At 37.5% G+C, this 23,263-nt stretch overlaps 1 protein-coding gene and 1 long non-coding RNA gene across 6 annotated transcripts in view; one reads left to right on the forward strand and one right to left on the reverse strand.

Moving 5' to 3' along the window:
- DIAPH3 (diaphanous related formin 3) overlaps positions 1-23,263 on the forward strand; it is a 516,220-nt gene that overhangs the window by 472,161 nt on the left and 20,796 nt on the right. The window lies entirely within an intron of this gene.
- LOC132682006 (uncharacterized) lies at positions 329-4,954 on the reverse strand. Its single transcript, XR_009611388.3, has 3 exons — positions 4,791-4,954; positions 4,319-4,530; positions 329-483 (listed from the first exon to the last, which is right to left on the reverse strand). It is a non-coding gene; the product is annotated as an uncharacterized LOC132682006 (long non-coding RNA).

A 23,263-nucleotide genomic window follows, 5' to 3' on the forward strand; every position in this document is an offset into this window, starting at 1 on the left:
CAGCTTACGATTTTGAATTTTTTTTTTTTTTGTAACTTTTCTTCTAGCAAGTGAACTACATGCACATCTTTATACGGTGACTTGTAAATAATTTATGTGAGTATTTTTAGTAAATATGGAGACATGAACATGTTAATTTCCATTAGGGTATGGATTATTCCAATTTGAACTTTAAGTTTTGACTAGAGTTTAAAAAGCTTTATTTTTGCCATAATTCCTACACCATTTTTAATAATAATTTTCAGCTTTCAAATAGTAGAAAATCCAATTTGAGATAAAGTCATAGAAATCTTCTATAAAGATCTGACTAAAAATTGTTACAGATAATAGCATTGGTAGAAAATCCAGGTTCTTGACTTGTCTTGTCCAATATAGTAGTAACCCAATAGCCTTATGTAGCTCTTGAGCTCTTGAAATGTGACGAATCTGAATTGAGATGTGTTGTAAGTATAAAATACATATTTGATTTTGAAGACTCAGTACCTAAAAAAAGAAAAAACGCCAAGGATTCCATTAATATATTTTAAATTTGCTTACTTGTTGAAATGATAATATTTGACATTTGGTTAAGTAAAATACATTATTAATGTATTTCCCGCCATTTAATGTAACTTCTAGAAAATGTTAAGTTGCAGGTGATTATTTCCCACTATTTAGTGTAACTTCTAGAAAATGTTAAATTGCATATGTAGTCCACTTGTGTGACTCTCATGTTCTATTTCTATTGGACTCAATGCTAGATTCTCAAACGGCCAGAAAGCACAAAAATGATATGCCCCCAGTTTGTTATCCAGGTGGTATTATTCCAAAGTGTTTTCTTTGGAAAGGACTAATATAAAACATTAAGTGAAACTGGATATGATTTTATTATATTATTTATTATCATGAAATTATGCTATGCTTAGGTTCAGTCATGAAATAATGTTTTAAACACTCATAAGCAAAACATTGTTCTGAGTACTTAGGATATACCAGCGAATGAAACAAAGATCCTTGCCTTCATGGAGCTTATGTTTTAGCAAGTTAGGTCAGACTTGCATGGATGTGAGTTTGTTTTTCTTATTCTTTGAACATATTACTATCTTTTAGATATGCTAATATGCGTTTAATGACAGGCCAGGGAGAAGTAAAAGAACGTATCTATGTATACAATCATACATAAAATTATTTAAGTTTAAAATGGTCTTCAACACAAATGTTTCTCAGTATGGAATTCTCCAGTGAATAAAACCAGATTGTTTTAAGCAGACTTTTGTTAGGTACATACTGACAGCCAACTCCAGTTATCAAGTCTACATTGAAATTTTTTAAAATCTGTTTTCAAAATGATTCTGTGGAGCATAGAATTATATTATTTTATAGTACTGGGTATGGTAGTTGTGTTTGGTTTGGGGATTTTGTTTTGTTTTCAGAATTTTGAACTATTAAATGAATATGATTTTGTATGTTTATAATAGAAATGACAGAATCCTAAGTGTTTCAAGGATGCATCACATAGCATGGTGGCTAAAGACTTATTGGATTAACTAATACAGTGACACAGTCATAGCTTCAACTCATGATCTCTGGAAGAACAGTTGAACTTGTGGCTATTAGGCTTGGCAGAGAGGCTGGGGTATATGATATCTGTCTTTAAATAGTGGAAGGGCGGGTGGGTAGAGGAGGAATTGGACTCACTTACTACATCTCTAAGGGAAAAAATCAGTAGGGCCAGTGATGAAGATCTCAGGGAAACAAGCATTAGATAAACATAAGGTAAAACATTTAATTATTAGAGCTGTCCAAAAGAGGAATTTATTGTCTTGTGAGGACATGACTGGAGGTCTTCAAACTTAAACAAGACGACTGCTTGACAGGATGCTGAATAAATTGAATGTAAGCACTGGATAGATGGCTCTACCAAGTAACTCAGGGTCTTTCAAATCCTGAGATTATATGACTCTGAATCAAAGTGAAATGGAGTCAAAATAGTATAAGTTACTTGTTCAGAAGGAATATCTGTATAATGGAAATATCTAAAAATGTTGAATTAGGAAAGATAAAAAGTAAAGGAAAATACTTGAGAAAACACACTATAAGATACTAAGTATTTAAGTAGTCTTAGAAATGGCTTCGGGAATTTAGGTCCCGTAGTATTTATTTAGCTGGTTGTTTTCCAAGATAGCTTCCAAGTTATTAGCGCTGGAAATCAGCCTTTCCTCAACCCCTCATCTTAGTGAAGTGCTCTTTATTTCACTATAGGTCTGTTTTCCATAGTCTAATCACATGCCCCAGAGCCTTAGGGGTTTAAGATTTGGACTGAGTTTGCCAGAGGTAAGTAGCAAAGTCTCTGTGGCCTTAGCAGTTTATGGACTTCTCAAAACCTCGGTTTCCTCATTTATTAAAACTGGGTGGTTAATACCTATCTTTTAGAGTTGTTGCAAAAATTTTTAAATAACATGTAAAGGGCTTATCAGATATATAGTACATGTTCAATAACTATAACGTCAAACCATATCCCTGTAATATTTCTCCACCCTCTTCCTTATGAAACACCAGATCAACTGATCAAATTATTTACTATCTGGTATTACCTGACAGGCAATTGCATACTTGAGAAATATTTACTTAAGAGCTGCTAAGTAGCCTCAAACTGACCACAAGTGCAGAGTAGCATGGGTACTATGGAACAAATAGCAGAACTGGTAAACAGATACTATGGTTGATTCTAGTATGACTTTAGTATGATTTTAGTATGAAGAGGAAGCTGCTTTGGACATGAGTTTGGTTTGAAAATGTGTTGTTTGAGGTAATGATAGGGCATTTAAGGCAGAAATGCTTCAGGGGCCTAAGAGGAACACAGGATTGAGGCTTTGCCTAGAGGGTTGCAGATGCAGACGTGGGAGTTGTCTTCTTAGCAGAGATGGCTGGAGCTGCAACATCTTGGTGAAGAGAATGTAGAATGGACAGGAAAGTGGACCAAACATCTAACCATGAGAAATGGCTAAGAGGTAGAATTGTGTTTGGGGGTGGGGGGTAGAAGGTAGAAGAAGTTACCAAAGAAGATTAAAAATGAATCCTCAAAGTGTGGGAGAGTAAGCATGGTAAAGGGCATTACCGTGAGAGAACATGCTAACCAGCAGTCTGAGGACTTGAGTTTTGTCTCCGACTCTGCCTGAAACTTATGTCTGCTTCTTCAACTTTATGTAAGACAAGGTAAATAGACTCATATCACCCCTCTCACAGAGGTGTTATAGGAACCAATGAGTGAAGTATGGGGACAGTGAACTGCAACTACCCATGTATCAAGGTAACATAATGATATTGATATTATTGATTGTATAGCATTAAAAGTTATAAATAACATCCTATAATGATTTGTGACACCAACTACCCATCAAGCTTTATAGGTCACAGTCCTCTGAAAAACTGCCCTCACTTAAGACACCAGCTGTAAGTTTGGGGGTCTCCAGGCCACCTTCACTTCTGACCAGCTGGCTATAAATTCACTGGTTTTCACTACCCTCTCTGGGTTCAATAATTTATTACAATGAGTCTTAGAATTCGGCAGCTTACTATTCAGCTCAGCATACTACTCAGATTACTTTTACAGCTTTATTATAGTGAAAAGACACAGTCAGCACCAGCCAAAGAAAGAGAACACATGGAGTGAGTTCTAGGAGGGTCCCAAACATGAAGCTTCTATTGTCCTCAGGCATATTATCTCCCCTCAGCACATCAGTATGCATCATATTGCCAACCAAGAAGGCTCAGTCTCAGTGTCTATCTAGTCTTTGTATTAAAGCTTCATTACTTAGGCATGATTGACTGAATCATTGGCCACGTGATTGAACTCAGTCTCTACCCTTCTCCCCTCCTTGAAGATCAGGCTTACATTGCTTGATTCAAAACCCCAACATTCTAATCACATGGTTGGTCTTTTGGAGGTAGCCACCCCTCATCCTGAATCACAATTACCATAAACCATATTAGGGATCTACCATGAATAACAAAAACACTCTTATCACTCTGGAAATTCCAAGGGTTTAGAGGCTACCTCCCAGGAACCCAGATAAAAGCAAACAAATTCTTTATTATACATATTCTAAAGTGTTGCGAATATAACAAAAAATGACGCATGAGGAAATTCCATTGAGTTTAGGAATTTTGAGGCTCTTAGGTTTCAATAGATATAGATTAAAAGCCAAATTAAAATTTGTTAAGAATTGAGTAGAATGTGGACAAAGGAAAGCAAATATAGAGAGGGACATTCAACTCAAGTAATATGTTACAAACATCGCATGTCAGATAAGCAAGTAAATGGAAAGGTTTACATTACCATTCACTGTAGAAAAAAAAAAAAAAGTCTGGACTTATCCTGGATGCTCTGTGCTCAGGATCCTGCAGCATTTTCAGTTCCATCCAGCCTTATGAGTACTCAGGAAGGCCCAGGATAGGAAATTGCGAACTGGAAGTGCTGTTTTGAATTTTTATTTAAAGGGCAATGATAACAAACAAGACTGAAAAGAAGTATATATGTGTGATAAGTTTCTGAAAAGAAAAAACAAAAACGTTCTAGTTAAATTATGTTAAACAATTCAACTAAGTAAATTTGAAGATGAAACTGGCTTTATTCATCAGTTTATGAATCAGGCAGCCTCCCATCTAGCACAGAGAAAGGAGCTTTGAGGAGCCATACAAAACAGAAGACTTCTAGGCAGAAAAGGGGAGAGACAAGGAACCAGTGTGTTGTTTCAGGGAAGGTCACCTTCTTTTGAAAGGGAACGGGAGGGGTCTGTTGAAATGATTACCTCATTAGTGCTGATCAGGTCATTCCAGATTGATTGGTTGGAGGTAACATTCCCGAGCGAGGCTAGATAGTAAGTTTTGATTTGCTGGCATGGGACTCAGCATAAGTGACTCCATTTTGGACCTGTTGTTTCCTTTTTAAACAGTTCTTCCCTTTTGATTAGACTTTCAGCTCCACTGAGAGATATTGATGACGAAAACAAAGGTATGAGAAATGTAGATAAAATTAAATTTCCTTATAACTTGCAGCCCACTGATAAATACCTGAGACACACCGAGCGTGACGTTGCTCAAGGGACTCAAGCGTTAATGTTAATGCTTTGCCAGAGATTAAAAGTAACTTTATCTTGGCAATAGCCAGACCTTCAGGATCCCACAAGTCTTCTTTAACATACAGAAATCCCTTTAGAGACTTCTGTTATCTCTACCTCCCCCAAACTTAAAAATATGTATCAGTCACTCCTCACAGCACAAGTGCAGCTCTTTCTGCCTGCAAAGTCCTGTCCCTGTGATACAACACAAGCACCGTAAAACATCTCAAAAATTCTTTCTTGACTGTTGTGCTCCACAGCCCCATATCAATGCAATCAAAATTTAAGGCATCAGTACCACTCTCATCTACCTCTCTGTAGTTCTTGCGGCTTTTGATGATCTTCTGTGTGGTATTCACAGGTCATGATGGATTTTGCTTAATCTCTGTGATAGTCACAGACCATTACTTCAGATTCACAATTTTTAAGTTGGTCATTTGTTCCTTTTCTTACTTTCCAGTCTTAGGTAGATCATTTGCTTGGTGGGTAGCGGCTGGGAACATACGCTGAAAGCTTTTGAGAGAATAGAGCACTCCAGGGAAATTACAGTGATTATTTTAAGTAGAATAATTCCCAGTGTTTGGAGTGTCCATAGGAGACATGGTCCCCAAGACCCAAACCAATAAAAATCAAATGAATCTAAGAAAGAATCAACTGACGGAGTCACCTTTTTAAGCCAAATGGCTTTCTCAGTGATCTTATGTAACTGAGTTTCAGCTTCCCCGGAGGTGTTAATCAAGGTGCAGCAAGTGGTGGCCCCAGCACAGATACCTCCTTCTTCGGAGATAATCGAGGGCTATCCCATAATCAAGATCAACTTTGACCAGAGTCTAGAACTCTATTGCTTTAGCAGGAGATTCTGCAATACTTCTCAAGAATTAAGGAGAAGTTCCAGATCATAGCCTCATTTGAATTCACTCCTAACCAGGGAAGTAGGGGGCCTGCCAAAAGAAGCAAATTTCTGAATTTGAACTCCTCCTGGTAGATCTTTCTAACTTGACAGTGTAAATTCAGGGGAGTTGAGCAATGAGGTGTCTCACTCTGTGAACAGTTAAGAGCACAGTTCAGTAACCTAAGAGGAGACATTGCCCAGTTTGTGTCAGCTGTCTAGGAAGTCATAGGCCCAAGGAGAATGATAACCACAACAGTCAAATGTACATTCTGTTGGAGCACAAACTATTTCTGCTAAGGTGGCGCATTGTTCAGGTATTTTAGCATCATAGACAAATTGGAGTTTTTGAGGACAAATCTAGCAGGCTGAAAAGTTACTCCTTAGCAATGGCCAAGGAAGATGTGGGCGATGGTGTTGTCTTTCAAGGCTATTGCCAGAGCAAGGGAAAGAAAGAAAAGAGGACAGTGTTTTATGTTTACAGTAGGAAGTATTGTTTGGTGGAAGCCATCTACCTCCATGTGAGCTACTGTTCTTCATCATCAGTTTGATTCAGAGGCCTCCAGAATCTGCACAGAACCACACGTCATGTGGAGCCACCTTTGGCTGTGAGACGTGTCTCTAAAGTTCAAGTGCCTGAAGTTTGGCTGCCACCTAGGTAGTGAGGAGGACCTGTTATAATCCCTTCCAATGAGATTCAAGGACAGTCTTTGTTCTTAATTATTACAAATGAAAAGGATGGGAGAAAATCGGAAACATTAGTTTGGAGTCACAGCCAGATATTTGAGGAAACTAGAAGAATTTGGGATCTAGGCTAGTTTACAGGTACATAACAAAACTGCAAAGATAACAGGATTAGAATCGAATATCTACAAAGGTATAAACATAATTTTTCTGTCTACAATTAGCCCCATTTTTTTTTAACCAAAAATAATCAGAGTAAAGCTGATTTATTTGCATTAGACTTGGCCTGATTATTTTCTTAAGTGGAGCAAGAATAATGATTGGTCATCTAAGCTCTTTTTAAGACTGCTTTGGTGGAACATTTCATAAGCAATCTCAGATTGACCTCTTAAAAGCTATTAGATTTTACCTGCAAAATCTATGGTTTGAGTGAATTTGTCTCTTCTCAAGGTCCCTGAAAATATCCTGAGGTCCGTGGGACTGCCAGGCAGTGACCATCCTTATTTACCTGGTAAGACTGCCAGGAACCCTAATAGTAGATACCAGGTCGATCCTTCCTGGCTTTTCCTTAAAGCTGTCTGGTCATATCTGAGTCTATACACATGTCTCTTAAATATGGCATTCCGTATTTGGTTTAGCCAGTTTTCAGTGGTGTTGTGTTATGAACAGAACAGATTGTTATTGAATTTATGCAAATAACCAGTTATATTGCCATGAAAAGAATATTCAAGAGTTTTCAAATTCTGGAGGAATCAGAGAAAAAGTAAATGTTCAATCTTCATTCAGAAAGGTACACTTTAATAAATTGCTAGAAGTCATAGATCACTTAAGAAAAAGTTTCCTTAAATTTGAAAAAGCAAAACATAAAAGAACCAGCAATGTTTCAAATAAAACCTTATAAAGAATTATAATAATTTGGGTCACCTGGGTGGCTCAGTCGGTTAAGCATCCAACTTCAGCTCAGGTCATGATATCACAGTTCATGGGTTCAAGCCCCTCAGATTTTCTCTCCCCCTCTCTCTGCCCCTCCCCTACGTATGCGCTCACTCTCTCTCTCTCAAAATTAAATTAAAAAAAAAAAAAAAAAAAGAGAGGCACCTGGGTGGCTCAGTCAGCTAAGCATCCAACTCTAGCTCAGGTCATGTTCTCATGGTTCCTGAGTTTGAGCCCTCTGCATCAGACTCTGAACGGACAGTGCAGAGAGCCTGCTTGGGATCCTCTTTCTCTTCCTCTCTTTGCCTCTTCCCTGTTCTCACTCTCCCTCTCAAAATAAATAAGCTTTAAAAATAATAAATTAAAAATTATGATCATCCTTCTGAGTTCATTCAGTCTTGTGTATTAATTACTTGTTCTGCTTGAATCTTGTTTTTCTAGTAGTTCTAGAAGTTCTTATCCAGCTCAATTCTTATGATCTGAAAGTTATCAGAAACCTGTACTTGTCAAAATGCTTTAAATGAGTCTCCTTGAAATACAATGCACTTTTGCAAGAGCACTTTTTGAAAAGCATCTGAGTAAAACAATAACTATCTGCAAATGCCAAAATACTTTAAAAATTCCTATTGTTAAAGATGTGATGAGAGTTGATTATAATGAAATCGACAAGGAATTTGGTTATTTCTGTGACACATTTTAAAATGATAACTGGAATTATAATATCATAGCAGGACACAGGAACTTAGAAAACTTTAGGAATTTAGAAGGCTGGGTTTTTCTTTTTTTAAAAAAATTTTTTTAAAGTTCATTTATTTTTGAGAGAGAGAGAGAGAATGAGTGGGGTGGGGGGTGGGCAGAGATAAAGGAAGACAGAATCTAAAGCAGGCTCCAGGCTCTGAGCTGTCAGCACAGAGCCCAGCACAGGGGGCTAGAACCCAGACTGCAAGGAGATCATGACCTGAAGCAAAGTTGGCCGCTTAACCAGCTGAGCTACCCAACAGCCCGATAAGGCTCAGTTTTTCTTAAATAATCAAAGACCCAAAGATAAAGTTTAACATGATGCACAGTTAATTATTTTCTTAAGACACAAAGTCTTTGCTTCCAGTACAGATTATTTAAAAGGTAAAGAAACTTTCACTATCTGTTACCAAAAGCAGACCTAAAGTCCAGGAAAACTTTGTCCTTGTAACAGAGGAAAAACCAATTGTAATTTTGTACCAATGATATTAAAACTCATCTTTTTAAATTTAAATTAAATTATTCTGATCTTAACCAGCTTGACTACCATAAAATTCCTTTCCCAAGGTTGCATTTTCCCAAAATTCAAACCTTCTACAATTTTGTCCAGTTTTTTTACTCTTATTCTGAAATAACCAGTTTTAACTTGAAGACAAAATTACTTCATTTTTCCTTAATAAAAATACATCTCCATCTCTCATACCTTCTTTTACCAAAAACACATATCCTACTTTTCTTACATATGGAGAGGTTTCCCTTATTATTTCTAGCAGCTTTAATTACATGTATTGGTATTTCTAACACTAAAAAATGTAATTTTTAGTGAAAATAAAGAAGTAAGCAATTGAGCACTATCTTTTACATGAGCATTTTGTGACTTAACAAATTATAAATTTTTTTTTAATTTGTAGAAACATGTACTTTCTCACAGTAAATTCTTTATTTGTGGCACAAAGCATGATTACTAATAGATTCAAATATCTTTAGTGTCTCTGTAAAAGGAAGCCAAAAGTGGGTAAACCTGTGTTCAGTAATTTTTTCAATATTTAATGTTTTGGGAAATAATGTAGATATTTAATTTAACTTAGCAAAACTTTAAGGTTTCAGGCTACCAAAAAGATTTGGGGACACTATTTAAAAAGTTGACCTAAACCTTTTTTTCTCTTTTACATCTATTTAATTCACTGTTTTTAATGATTATGTTTAGATTACCCACAAAAACTTCATGAGACAAACTCAGCTATCAGCCCTCACTCTTTCTCACTGACAAATTTTGAAACGTAAATAACATGACCTAATTTGACTAATAAACCCAAGTAGAATAAAGTTATACATCTACATTAATTTTAATGCTGATAATTCTGAAGACATATCTATGTTAATCGATCCAAATTTCAACTAGCTTCTATTTACCAAAGATTATTTCAGATTGCATGAACTTAAAAAGCATTTGTGTTAGTTTCTATTATAATTCTGAGAGTTTTAGGAATCCTTAATGCATATAAGTGCTTAATTCTCTTCAAGCCAATTACATAGAACCCTTTTATAAGTTAATTTTAGCAATACTATCCAGAGGTAGAAAATACCACATCTCTACAGCATATAGAGAGAGAAACAAATAAACATAAAGACAGACACAAAGACCTTGTGCCTTCCATTTATAACCATTAGTTATAAAAGAGATTGGATCTAAATTGCATTTCTGGCAGATAGAATGATTTGACATTATCTTCTTAGATGGCAAAATCCTTCTATTAATATTTATGGGTAAGATACAAGTTTTTCATTTGCCTAAGTTTTGGGCTTTTTTCAAAATTTTAACTAAATTCTAGTTAGTTAACATACAGTGTAATATTGTTTTCAGGAATAGAATTTAGTGATTCATCATTTACATATAACACTCAGTACTCATCACAAGTGCCCTCCTTAAAACCCATCACCCATTTATCCCATTCCCCACCCACCACCCTCCATCAACGCTCATTTTGTTCCCTATTGTAGTCTCTTATTATTTGTTTCCCTCTTTTGTCCCCTTCCCATATGCTCATCTGTTTTGTTTCTTAAAATTCCACATATGAGTGAAAGCATATGATGATGATATTTGTCTTTCTCTGACTGACTTATTTCGCTTAGCATAATATACTCTAGCTCCATCCACATCATTGCAAATAGCAAGATTTTATTCCTTTTGATGGAATGAAATATATATGGATATGATATATCATGTATATGTACATGTATATGTATATACATGTATATGTATATCATATGATATATATATATGAATGACATCTGATTTATTCATTTATGAGTCATTGAACATTTGGGCTCTTTCCATAGTTTGGCTATTGTTGATAGTGCTGCTATAAACAAAAGGGTGCATATACCCATTCAAATCTGTATTTTTGTGTCTTTTGGGTAAACAGCTAGTAGTATAATTGCTGGGTCATAGGGTACTTCTATTTTTAACTTCTTTAGGAACCCCCATACTGTTTTCCAGAGTGGCTGCACCAGTTTCCATTCCCACCAACAGCGCAAAAGGGTTCTCCTTTCTCCACATTCTCACCAACACCTGTTATTTCCTGTGCTGTTAATTTTAGCCATTCTGACAAGTATGAGGTGGTATCTCATTGTGGTTTTGATTAGTATTTCCCTGATGATGAGTGATGTTGAGCATCTTTTCATATGTCTGTTAGCCATCTAGATGTCTTCTTTGGAAAACTGTTTATTCATGTCTTCTGCCCATTTCTTAATTGGATTATTTGATTTTTGGTGTTGAGTTTCATAAATTCTTTATAGATTTTAGATGCCAACCCTTTATCAGATATATTATTTACAAATATCTTCTCCCATTTCATAGGCTGCCTTTTAGTTTCGTTGTTTCCTTCACTGTGCAGAAGCTTTTTATCTTGATGAAGTCCCAATAGTTCATGTTTTTGCTTTTGTTTCCCTTGCCTCCAGAGACATGTCTAGTAAGAAGTTGCTGCAGCTGAGGTCAAAAAGGTTGCTGCCTATGTTCTCCTCTAGGATTTGATGGTTTCCTATCTCACATTTAGGTCTTTCATTCACTTTGAATTTATTTTGTGTATAGTGTAAGAAAGTGGTCTGGTTTCATTCTTTTGCATATTGCTATCCTATTTTCCCAACACCATTTGTTCAAGAAACTGTCTCTTTTCCATTGGATATTTTTTCCTACTTTGTCAAAGATGAGTTGACCATATAGTTGTGGGTCCACTTCTGGGTTCTGTATTCTGTTCCATAGATCTGTTTTTGTGCCAGTACGATACTGTCTTGATGACTACAGCTTTGTAATATAGCTTGAAGTCCAGAACCATGATGCCTCCAGCTTTACTTTTCTTTTTCAAGATTGCTTTGGCTTTTCAGTGTCTTTGTCGTTCCATACAAATTTTAGGATTATTTGCTCTAGTGCTGTGAAAAATGCTGATGGTATTTTGATAGCATTTTGTATAGTGCTATCAAATGATAGCATTTGATAGTATTTTGATTGCATTAAATGTGTAGATTGTTTGGGGTATTATAAACGTTTAAACAGTGGTTGTTCTTCCAGTCCATGAGCATGGAATATTTTTCCATTTCTCTGTGTCCTCTTCAATTTCTTTCATAAGTGTTCTATAGTTTTCAGAGTACAGATTTTCTACGTCTTTGGTTAGCTTTATCCCTAGGAATCTTATGGGTTTTAGTGCAATTATAAATGGGATCAATTCCTTCATTACTTTTTCTGCTGCTTCATTACTGGTGTATAAAAATGCAACAGATTTATGTACATTGATTTTATATTTTGCAACTTTTCTGAATTCATGTATCAGTTGTAGCAATTCTTTGGTGGAATCTTTTGGGTTTTCTACATTGAGTATCATGTTGTCTGCAAATAGTGAAAGTTTCACTTCTTCCTTTCCAATTTAGATGACTTTATTTCTTTTGGTTGTCTGATTGCTGAGGCTAAGACTTCCAGTACTATGTTAAATAGTAATGGTGAGTGTAGACATCCCTGTCTTGTTCCTGACCTTAGGGAAAAGGTCTCATTTTTTTCCCCATTGAGGGTGATATTAGCTGTGTGTCTTTTGTATATTGCCTTTATGATATTGAGGTATTTTCCATCTATCCCTACTTTGATGAGGGTTTTTATCAAGAATGGATGCTGTATTTTGTCAAATGCTTCTTTTCTGAATCTATTGACAGGATTATGTGGTTTTTATCCTTTCTTTTATTAACGTGGTGTATCATGTTGATTGATTTACAAATATTGAACCATAATTGCATCCCAGGAATAAATCCCCCTTGATCATGATGAATAATTCCTTTAATACACTGTTGAATTTGACCTCCTAGTATCTTGTTGGGAATTTTTGCATCCATGCCCATCAGGAATATTGGCCTGTAATTCTTCTTTTTAGTGGGGTCTTGTCTGGTTTTGGAATCAGGGTAATGCTGGTCTCATAGAATGAGTTTGGAAGTTTTTCTTCTCTTTCTTTCTTTCTTTCTTTCTTTCTTTTCTTTCTTTTTTTCTTTTTGAACAGTTTGAGAAGAACAGGTATTTTATATGTCTGATAGAATTCCCCTGAGAAGCCATCTGGGCCTAGACTTGTGTTTGTTGGGAAAATTTTGATTACCTATTCAATCTTTGCTTACTATGGATCTGTTCAAATTTTCTATTTCTTCCTATTTCATTTTTGGTAGTTTTCATGTTTCTAGGAATTTGTCCATTTCTTGCAGATTGTCCAGTTTGTTGGCATATAATTTTTCGTAATCTGTTATAATTGTATTTCTGTGGTGTTGGTTGTGATCTCTCCTCTTTCGTTCATGATTTTATTTTTGGGGGTCCTTTGTCTTTTCTTTTTGATAAGTCTGGATAGGGGTTCATCAATTTTATTAATTCTTTTAAAGAACCAGCTCTTAGTTTTGTTGATCTGTTCTGGGGTTTTTTGTTTCTTTGTTTGTATATCATTTATTTCTGCTCTAATGTTTATTATTTCCTTTCTTATGCTGGCTTTAGGCTTTATTTGCTGCTTCTTTTCTAGCTCCTTTTGGTGTAATTTTAGGTTGTGTACTTGAGACATGCTTCTTGAGGTAGGCCTGTATTGCATTATACTTTCGTCTTAGGAACACCTTTGCTGCATCCCAAAGTTTTTGGACTGTTGTGTTTTTATTTTCATTTGCTTCCATGTACTTTTTTATTTCGCCTTTAATTTCCCATTTAACCCATTCATTCTTTAGTAATTCTGTACTCCCATGTATTTTGGTCTTTCCAAATTTTTTTCTTGTGGTTAACTCCAAGTTTAATAGTGTTGTGATCTGAAAATATTCATGGGTATGATCTCAATCTTTTTTACTTGCTGAGGGCTGATTTGTGGCCCAGTATGTGATCTATTCTGGAGCATGTTCCATATGCACTGAAAAAGAATGTGTATTCTGTGGCTTTAGGATAGAATGTTCTGAATACATCTTTTAGGTCCATCTGGTCCAGTGTGTCATTCAAAGCCATTGTTTCCTTGTTTATTTTCTGCTTAGATTATCTGTCCATTGTTATAAATGAGATGTTAAAGTCCCCTACTATTATCAACGAGTTTCTTTATGTTTGTTATTCATTGATTTATATATTTGGGCGCTACAATTTGGGGGCATAAATACTTACAATTGTAAGATCTTGTTGGATTGATCCCTTAATTATGATGTAATGCCCTTCTTCATCTCTTGGTACAGTCTTTGATGTATAACCTATTTTGTTGGGGGGCCTGGGTGGCTAGTCGGTTAAGCATCTGACTTCGGCTCAGGTCATGATCTCGCAGTTCATGAGTTAGAGCCCCACGTCGGGCTCTGTGCTGACAGCTCAGAGCCTGGAACTGCTTCAGATTGTGTGTCTCCCTTTTTGTCTGCCCCTCCCCTGCTCACGCTGTCTCTGTCTCTCAAAATTAAATAATTTTAAAAAGAAAGAAAGAAAGAGAGAAAGAGGAAGAAGGAGGAAAGAAAGAAAGAAAAGTAAGAAAGAGAAAAGAAAAGAAAAGAAAAGAAAAGAAAAAAGAAAAGAAAAGAAAAGAAAAAAAAAAACCTAGTTTGTCTGATATAAGCATGACTACTCCGGCTTTCTTTTGACATCCACCAGCATGATGGATGTTTTTCCATCCCTTCACTTTTAACCTGCAGGTGTCTTTAGGTCTAAAATGAGTCTTGTAGACAGCATATAAATAAGTCTTGTTTTCTTTTATCCATTCTGATACTCTGTGTCTTTTGATTAGAGCATTTATTCCATTTATATTCAAAATAATTATTGATAGATATGAATTAAGTGCCTTTGTGTTACCTGTAAACTTGGGATTTCTGGTGATGTTCTCTGTTCCTTTCTAGTCTGTGTTGCTTTTGATTTCCCCCCTCCACCCCACCCCAAAGAGTTGCCTTTAATATTTCTTGCAGGGCTGGTTTAGTGGTCTTGAATTCCTTTAGTTTTTGTTTGTCTGGGAAACTCTATCTCTCCTTCTATTTTGAATGACAGCCTTGCTGGATAAAGTATTCTTAGCTGCATATTTTTCCCATTCAGCACATTGAATATATCCTGCCACTCCTTCTGGCCTGACAAGTTTCTGTGGACAGATCTGCTGTGAATCTGATCTGTCTTCCCTCTTAAGTTAAAGATTTTTTTCCTTTGCTGCTTTCAAGATTATTTTCTTGTCTGTGTATCTTGTGAATATGACTATGATACATCTTGGTGATGGCCACCTTTTGTTGAATTTAGTGCCAGTTCTCTTTGCTTCTTGGATTTCAGTGCCGGTTTCCTTTCCCAGATTAGGGGATTTTTCAGCTATAATTTGCTTAAACAAACCTTCTCCTTTTTATCTCTCCTCATCTTCTGGGACTCCTATGATATGGATATTATTATACTTTAAGGAGTCACTGAATTCCCTAAGTCTACATTCGTCATCCAATACCTTTCTTTCCCTCTTCTTTTCATTATTTTCCATATTTATCTTCTGTATCACTGATTCATTCCTCTGCTTTATCCATCCTCGTTGTCATGGTATCCATTCAGATTTGCATTTCAGTTATAACATTTTTAATTTTGGCCTGACTAGTTTTTAGTTCTTTTATCTCTGCAGTAAGGAATTCTCTGATGTTTTCTATGCTTTTTAGAAGCCCAGCTAATGTCCTTAAAATTGTTGTTTTAAATTCTAGTTCAGACATCTTACCTATATCTGCATTGATTAAATTCTTGGCCATTATTCCCCCATTTGTTCTTTTGGGGTGAATTCCTCCTTCTTGTCATATTTTTTGTGTGTCATTGTTAGGAAAGCCTGTTATATCCCTCCTTCTAAGAGTAATAGCTATATTAAGAAGAGGTACAAAAAAGACAAAAGGAAGGTAAAACCTAGGTATGTTTTGGTCTGCTTGTTAAAAGAAGCTAGATCCACAAAATAATAAATCAATTTTTAAAATAATTAAATTAAAAATTAAAAAAAATTAAATATTGCTTTTTCTTTATCCTATTAAACAACAACAACATGAAAGGAAGCTAGATCCTCTTTATCCTAGAGCTGAAGCTTTACAACACTCTGTGATTAATAGACTGTGCATGAGATGGGTTTGTGCTGGTATTCTGGGGGTGGGGCCTACTGTGCTGATTCTCAGGCAGACTTGTCCTAATGGAGATGCACCTGCAGGGTGCAAGGGGGTGGGGCTTGGTGTAAGTGGCTCTGTCCTCCACTAGGTGGCACTGTTTTGCTCACTGAAGTCAGTCTGTGCTGATGAGTGGGAGAGGGAAGGGGAGATGGTCATACTCCACTCTTTAATCCTGTCAGCAGGAAGCTTGCAGTGTCACTGTTCAGGAAGCCTTCACAGAAGAGCAAACAATAAAACAACCTCTTGTGTCCCCAGTTTCCACCAGATCCCTGCCTTCACCCTGTCTGCATCCAAGCTATATGCCTGCCAGGTGGCACAGCACTCCTGTGTTTTATCTCAGGTGTATGGCTGGGTTTCAAAACTCCACATTTTAGAGATCAGTGCGGCACAGACACACACTGATCCTCTAGGGGAGGGTCTTGCTGTGCTGTGGCCATGCTGGCTTGTCTCAGAAGTAAGTTGTGTGACAGGGCAGCAGTTTAGAGGTTAGGGTAAAGCTCAGGAGAAAGCCGACACCAAGGCTTGTTGCCCTCAGCCGGTATCCCCATTCCTATGTTAGTGTATGGGACAGCTCAATGGCACATGCCAAGTCTTTTGCCCACCAGAGAGGCTTTGCCACATCTCCCAAATGCACTCCAAGCAGGGGAACTGCTTCTCCCCATGTGACCCAAGGGATCCTGAGACCACACCACCTGCTTCTGGTTCTCTTCCCTCCTTTCCCACCAGAGCACCACCAAGCCCACCAGGCACAGACCCTGGTGATGGTGTTGACCTTTGAAACTTGAGACTCTGCACTCTGCTATTTGTAAAAACTTGCAGTATTCAGCCCCTCTCTCTTTCCCAGCCAATAGTTTTATGGAAGTTTTTCTTGTGCATTTCTCTTCTCGTGCTTTCACTCATTCTCTCTTTTTCTTTCAGTCCTCTATTTGTGATCGGGGTCCCTCCCCATGGTAGCACCCACAGATCTTCTCTCTCCCAAATCAACTCTCTTCATCTCCTACCTTCCATGCTGTGGCCATTTTTTCTGTCTCTAGTTATGCAGATTTTCTCGCTCAGCCCTCAGTTTGATATCTTGGGTATTTAGAATGATTATCTAGCTGTCCTTGAGGGATAAGGTGAGCCTAGGGTCCCCCTGCTCCTCGATCATCTTAACTCTGTTTCTCTCTACTCAACTATCTATTTGCCCAAGTTTTAAAATAATACTTTCTCCTTTGTTTTTGTTTGTTTGTTTGTTTTCTGATAAGATTTTTTTCCCTGAGGGGCACCTGGGTGGCTCAGTCGTTAAACTTCTGACTTTGGCTCAGGTGTTAATCTCCAAGTTCATGAGTTTGAGCCCCGCATGGAGCTCTCTGCTGTCAGTGGAGGATCCCACTTGGGATCCTCTGTCCCCCTCTCTGCCCCTCCCCTATGTGCATGCATGTGCAATCTCTTTCACAAGTAAATGAACATTTAAAAACAAAAAAGAATTTCCTCCCTGAAATTGGTGTTTCATTTTTATTGAAGGATAGTTAGCATACAATCTTTATTAGTTTAAGCTGTACAACGATTTGACAACTCTACAGGTTATGCCGTGCTGATTGTAAGTTACCTACCAGCTGTCACCATACAACATTCATACAACACAATTACAATACCACTAGCTGTATTCCCCATGATGTCCCTTTTATCCCTGTGACCTATTCATTCCATAACTGGAAGCCTCTCTCTCTTACTCCCCTTAACACATTTTGCTCATCTCCCTAACCCCTCCCCTCTGGCCACTGTCAGGTTTTTTTCTTTGTATTTATGGGCCTCTAATGCATTTTTTTTTGTTTGTGCATTTGTCTTCTAAATTCGACATATTAGTAAAATCATATGATATTTGTCTTTCTCTGACTGATTTCACTTAGCATAATACCCTCCTGGTCCATCTTTATTTTCTCAAATGTCAATATCTCATTTTTTTATGGCTGAATAATATTCTATTGCATATATAAACCACATCTTTATCCATTCTTCTGTCAGTTAACACTTTGCAAATAATGCTGCAATAAAGATAGGGATGCATAGATCTTTTAAAATTAGCATTTTTGTTTTCTTTGGCTAAATACTCCATAGTGAAAGTACTAGATTATATGGTATTTCTATTTTAATTTTTTGAAGAACCTCCATATTATTTTCCATAGTAGCTATACCAATTTATATTCCAACCAACAGTGCACAACTTTGCCAGTGCTTGTTGTGTCTTGTTTTTGGTATGAGGTAACATCTCAGTGTGGTTTTGATTTACATTTCCCTGATAATTAGTGATGTTGGCCATCTGCGTGTCTTCTTTCAAAAAATGTCTATCAGATCCCATACCCATTTTTTAACCTGATTATTTGGCTTTTTGGTGTTGAGTTGTATAAAGTCTCATTTACAAATATCTTCTCCTGTTCAGTAGCTGTCTTACCATTTTGTTAATGGTTTCCTTTGCTGTGCAAAAGCTTTTTATTTTGGTGAAGTCCCAATAGTTTACTTTTGCTTTTGTTTCCTTTGTCTTAGGAGACACATTTAGATAAATGTTGCTAAGGCCAATGCAAGAGATTACTGCCCATGTTTTCTTATGAGAGTGTTATGGTTTCAGGTCTCTCCTTTAGGTCTTTAATTTACTCTTAGTTTGTTTTTGTGCGTGATATAAGAAAGTGATCCAGTTTCATTCTTTTGCATACAGCTCTTAGGTTTTCCCAACACCATTTACTGAACAGACTGTCTTTTCCCCACTGCATATTCTTGCCCCTTTTGTCATGAATGAACTTACCACATATGCATGGGTTTATATGCATGGTTTTATTCTGAGGCTTTCTATTCTATTCCATTGATATGTGTATCTATTTCTGCCCAGTGCCATACTATTTGATTGTTATGGCTTTGTAGTATATCTTGAAATCTAGGATTGTGATACTTTCTTTCTCAAGATTGCTTTGGCTATTTGGAGTCTTTGGCAGATTCATGCAAATTTTGGGATTATTTGTTATAGTTCTATGAAAAATGCTATTGGTATATTGATAGGGATTACATTGAATATGTAGATTGCTTTAAGAGGTATGGACATTTTAGGGGCGCCTGGATGGCTCAGTCAGTTAAGCATCTGACTTCAGCTCAGGTCATGATCTCACAGCTCATGGGTTCGAGTCCCGTGTCAGGCTCTGTGCTGACATCTCAGAGCCTGGAGCCTACTTCGGATTCTGTGTCTCCCCCTCTCTCTCTACCCCTCCTCTGCTCATGCTCTGTCTCAAAAATAAGCAAACACTAAAAAAAATTTAAGAGGTATGGACATTTTAACAATAATTCTTCGAATTTGTGAGCATGTATGTCTTTCCATTTGTGTCATCTTTAGTTTCTTTTATTTTTGAGAGAGAGAGAGAGAGGGAGACAGAGCATGAGCAGGGGAGGGAGAGAGAGAGGAAGACACAGAATCTGAAGCAGGCTCCAGGCTCTGAGCTGTCAGCACAGAGCCCAACATGGGGCTTGAACTCACAAACTGTGAGATCATGACCTGAGCTTAAGTCGGATGCTTGGCTGACTGAGCCACCCAGGCACCCCATCTTTAGTTTCTTTCATCAGTGTTTTATAATATTCAAAGTACAGGGTTTTTTTTACCTCCTTGGTTAAGTTTATTCCTATGAATTTTATTTCTGGTACAATTGTAAATAGGATTGTTTTCTTAATTTCTCTTTCTGCAATGTTATTATTAGTGTACAGAAACAACAGATTTCTATATATTAACTTTGTATTCTGCAACTTTACTAGATTTATTACAGCCAGTAGTTTTTGGTTGGAGTCTTTAGAGTTTCCTATGTATCGTGTCATGTCACCTACAAATAGTGACAATTTTACTTTTTTCATACCAATTTGGACCCTTCAGTTTTTCTTGTCTGATTGCTATTGCTAGAACTTCCAGTACTAGATTGAGTAAAAGTGGAGACAGTGAACATCCTGTCTCTTTCCTGATCCTAGAGGAAAAGCTCTCAGTTTCCCACCATTGAGTATGATGTTAGCTGTGTTTTTGTCAAAAATTGTTTTTATTATGTTAAGGTATGTTCTCTAAGGCCATTTCATTGAAAGTTTATATCGTGAACAGTTGTTGAATATTGTTAAATGCACTTTCTGCATTGTTCTTTTTCTAGTTCCTTTAGGCTTAAGGTTAGGTTATTTGAGCTTTTTCTTGTTTCTTGAAATAGGCCTCCTGGAACTATTTTTGTTGTGTCTTAAAGATTTTGAAGCGTTGTGTTTCATTTTTATTGATCTCCATGTATTTTTATTTCCTCTTTGATTTTTTTCATTGACACATGGGTTGTCCAGTAGTATATTGTTTCACCTGCCATGTTTTTCTCATTTTTTTCTTCTAATTGATTACTAGTTTCATACCATTGTTGTTGGGAAAGATGCTTAATAGGATTTTAATCTTTGTGAATTCATTGAGACTTGTTTTGTGGCCTAACATGCGATCTATCCTGGAAAATGTTCCATGTGCATTGATTTTTCTGCGTGGATGATCTATCCATTGATGTAAGTGGGTTGTTAAAGTCACCTAGTATTATTTTACTATTGTCAATTTCTCCCTTTTTGTCTGCTAATATTCGCTATATTTTTTTAGATGCTCCAATGTTGGATGCATCTAAAATTATGGGCCTGGGATGTTCCGGGGTGTTTTGTACCTGTGTCATCTGGGCAAGAGGGCTGAAGCTGTAGTGAGCGCTGACCAGGGATTTACCAACATGTTCCGTGTTGGGTGGCCTTGGTGGGATGTCTGGGGCTAGTGTGGACCTTTGAGCCCAGGGCTCACTGAGGTCATAGATCAGCTAGGCTGCCTGGACCCTGCTCCTATCCACATTATCAAAGTGGAGGCGAAATGAAAACCATACCACTTGCCAACCCTTTTAACCCAGAAAGCTCTCCTGACATTTGGCCAAGTTCTAGGGTAGATCCTTTATATTCTACTTGTTCTTTTAAACCACGCCATTTGGGGCTGGTATGGGCTAGGTCCCCAGGGCTCCCAAAGGTAGCAGGATGGCTATGGAGTCTGGACACTCTTCCCATCTATACTATCAAGGTAGAAGAGGAACATAAACAGTGGCACTTGCCAGCCCCTCTGAGCTGGAGAGAGTCCAGTAGCTCTGCTGCCATTTGGCAGGGCTCAGGGCTGGTTCCTTTATATTCTAGTTGCCTTTTTTAAACTTCAGGGTTTGTTTCGTTTTGATGTTTTTCTGCACCCCAGGGCAGATGAATCCGCACAAGGTCCCTTTGCCTCCATCTCTTGCATTATCTATCTGGTCTTGTGCAGAAGCTGTCCATTCAGGCCTCAGTTCTTCAGGAGGAATAAACAGGTGTAAATTTGGTGTGCCTAGGGCGGAGATGAATTCTGGGTCTTCCTACACCCAACCATCCATAACCATAGCCGTTCTTATTCCTGAAATTGGCATTTTAAAGAGACCTAGGTAAGAATTCCTGGAGGGATCAAGTAGAACATTTACATTTCAAAGGCACAGAGAAAGAATGTAAGTTCCTCTGTGCCCAACTTTTGTTTTTTAGGGCCAAAACTTTTACAATATTTACAAAAAGTCTTTCAGGATAAATAGAGGAGGTTTGGGGATTGGTAAAAAGAATAGGTGGGCTTTAAATTGTTTCTGGAGCTGCTTTTCTGGTTTTGTAAAGATTTGTAAAGTAGTTTTTATTCAATTTGAGAGAGAGTGAGGGGTCAGGAGGCAGAGAAAAAGAGAGAACCCCAAGTAGGCTCTGCGCTGTCATTGTGAGCCTGATGCATGGCTTGATGTCAAGAACCATGAGATCATGACCTGAGCCAAAAGCAAGAGTCTGAAGCTTAACCAACTGAGCCACCTGGGCTCCCAAAGGACAGTTGCTTTTAATTCCTCAAGGAATTGGGTTGTAACTAAAATGACATCATAGACTGATCCACCTATTAATCCTTTTATGAGGGCTTTAGAAAGTTTTTCTTGCCTTCTGGGTACATAGTTTCATTTTAGTTAAGGGGACAAGGCCTTAAAAATATTCCCATTAGGCTCCAATTAACAGCTTCTGACCGAAGAGCTACTTCATTCGAGTTGGTATTTAAGAATTTGCATGGCCCAGGGGTGCCTGGCTGGCTCAGTTAAGCTCCTGACTTCAGCTCAGGTCATGATCTCACAGTTCATGAGTTCAAGCCCCATGCTGGGCTCTGTGCTGACAGCTCTGTTCCTGAAGCCTGCTTCAGAGTCTGTGTCTCCCTCTGTCTCTGCCCCTCCTCCACTCGTGCTCATGCTTTCTCTCTCAAAAATAAACATTTAAAAAAATTTTTTTAAAAATTTGCATAACTTAGAGCCTGCTTCAGATTCTGTGTCTCCTCTCTCTGCCCTCCCCTGCTCTCACTCTCTCTCTCAAAAATATTAAAAAAAAAAATTTTTTTTAAGAATTTGCATAGGACCTTTGAGTACACTTCTTTTTCCAGCGTCCAGGTGATTACAAATGAAACATTCACCCTTGGACCATCATTCTGATGGTGGATACCTAGAGGGTGTAATGTGGGCAGCCAAGCAGTATCTCAGGTGCGTGGCTTTGGGTCTGTTGTAGCTGTAAGGCCAGTAGTGTGGCCGACTTTTGTTTGCAGTTGTGTTCCAAAGACCTTTCACAGTGTTTAGCTGCGGTTGTAAGTTCAGACACTAAAAGATTTGTTGCTATTTTGTGAGTTTCTATGGGTTCATGAGGGGACCATGCTGAATATCAAACATCTCAAAAACTGTCCTCAGTGTTTTGCCATTTTGCTTCCCACATCCATTCTTGGACTTTACCAGGTCCCACCATCATTTGCACAAGCTGATAAGGATCTGGCAGACCGGGGTTGTAGGCCCTAATAATGACTAAATTCTTCAGAACTCTTTTGGGGATCCTCCCCTTAGGAATTCTATAATTATGACCCTTATTTCGTTGTTGACCAAGGAGTTAAGGATACCCGAGAAGGATCACCCAGGACCTTGGGTGGTTTATTGTAAAGGTAACTGTTTAATAGTCTCTTCAGAGTGGAAAGGCAGTTCAGACAGAGTTAGAACATGAGTACTCAGGTAAAGAAAGGTAGAGGAGAGTGATAGGAGTCGTGTCAGCTTTATCGTCATTTGTTTTAGGTACCTCTTATGTCTTTAATTTTTCATGAGCCTTTAGCAACAAATTTTTTAATGAAATAGTTTAGAATCTTGAAGCCTTTTAGAAGTTTTTGCACACCAATTAAAGTAGGTACCCCATTCTGTTTAATTCAGGAACCCTTGCTTTCAAGTGTACT

Source organism: Panthera onca, chromosome A1, assembly GCF_046562875.1.
Source record: "Panthera onca isolate mPanOnc1 chromosome A1, mPanOnc1 haplotype 2, whole genome shotgun sequence".
Taxonomy (NCBI): domain Eukaryota; kingdom Metazoa; phylum Chordata; class Mammalia; order Carnivora; family Felidae; genus Panthera; species Panthera onca.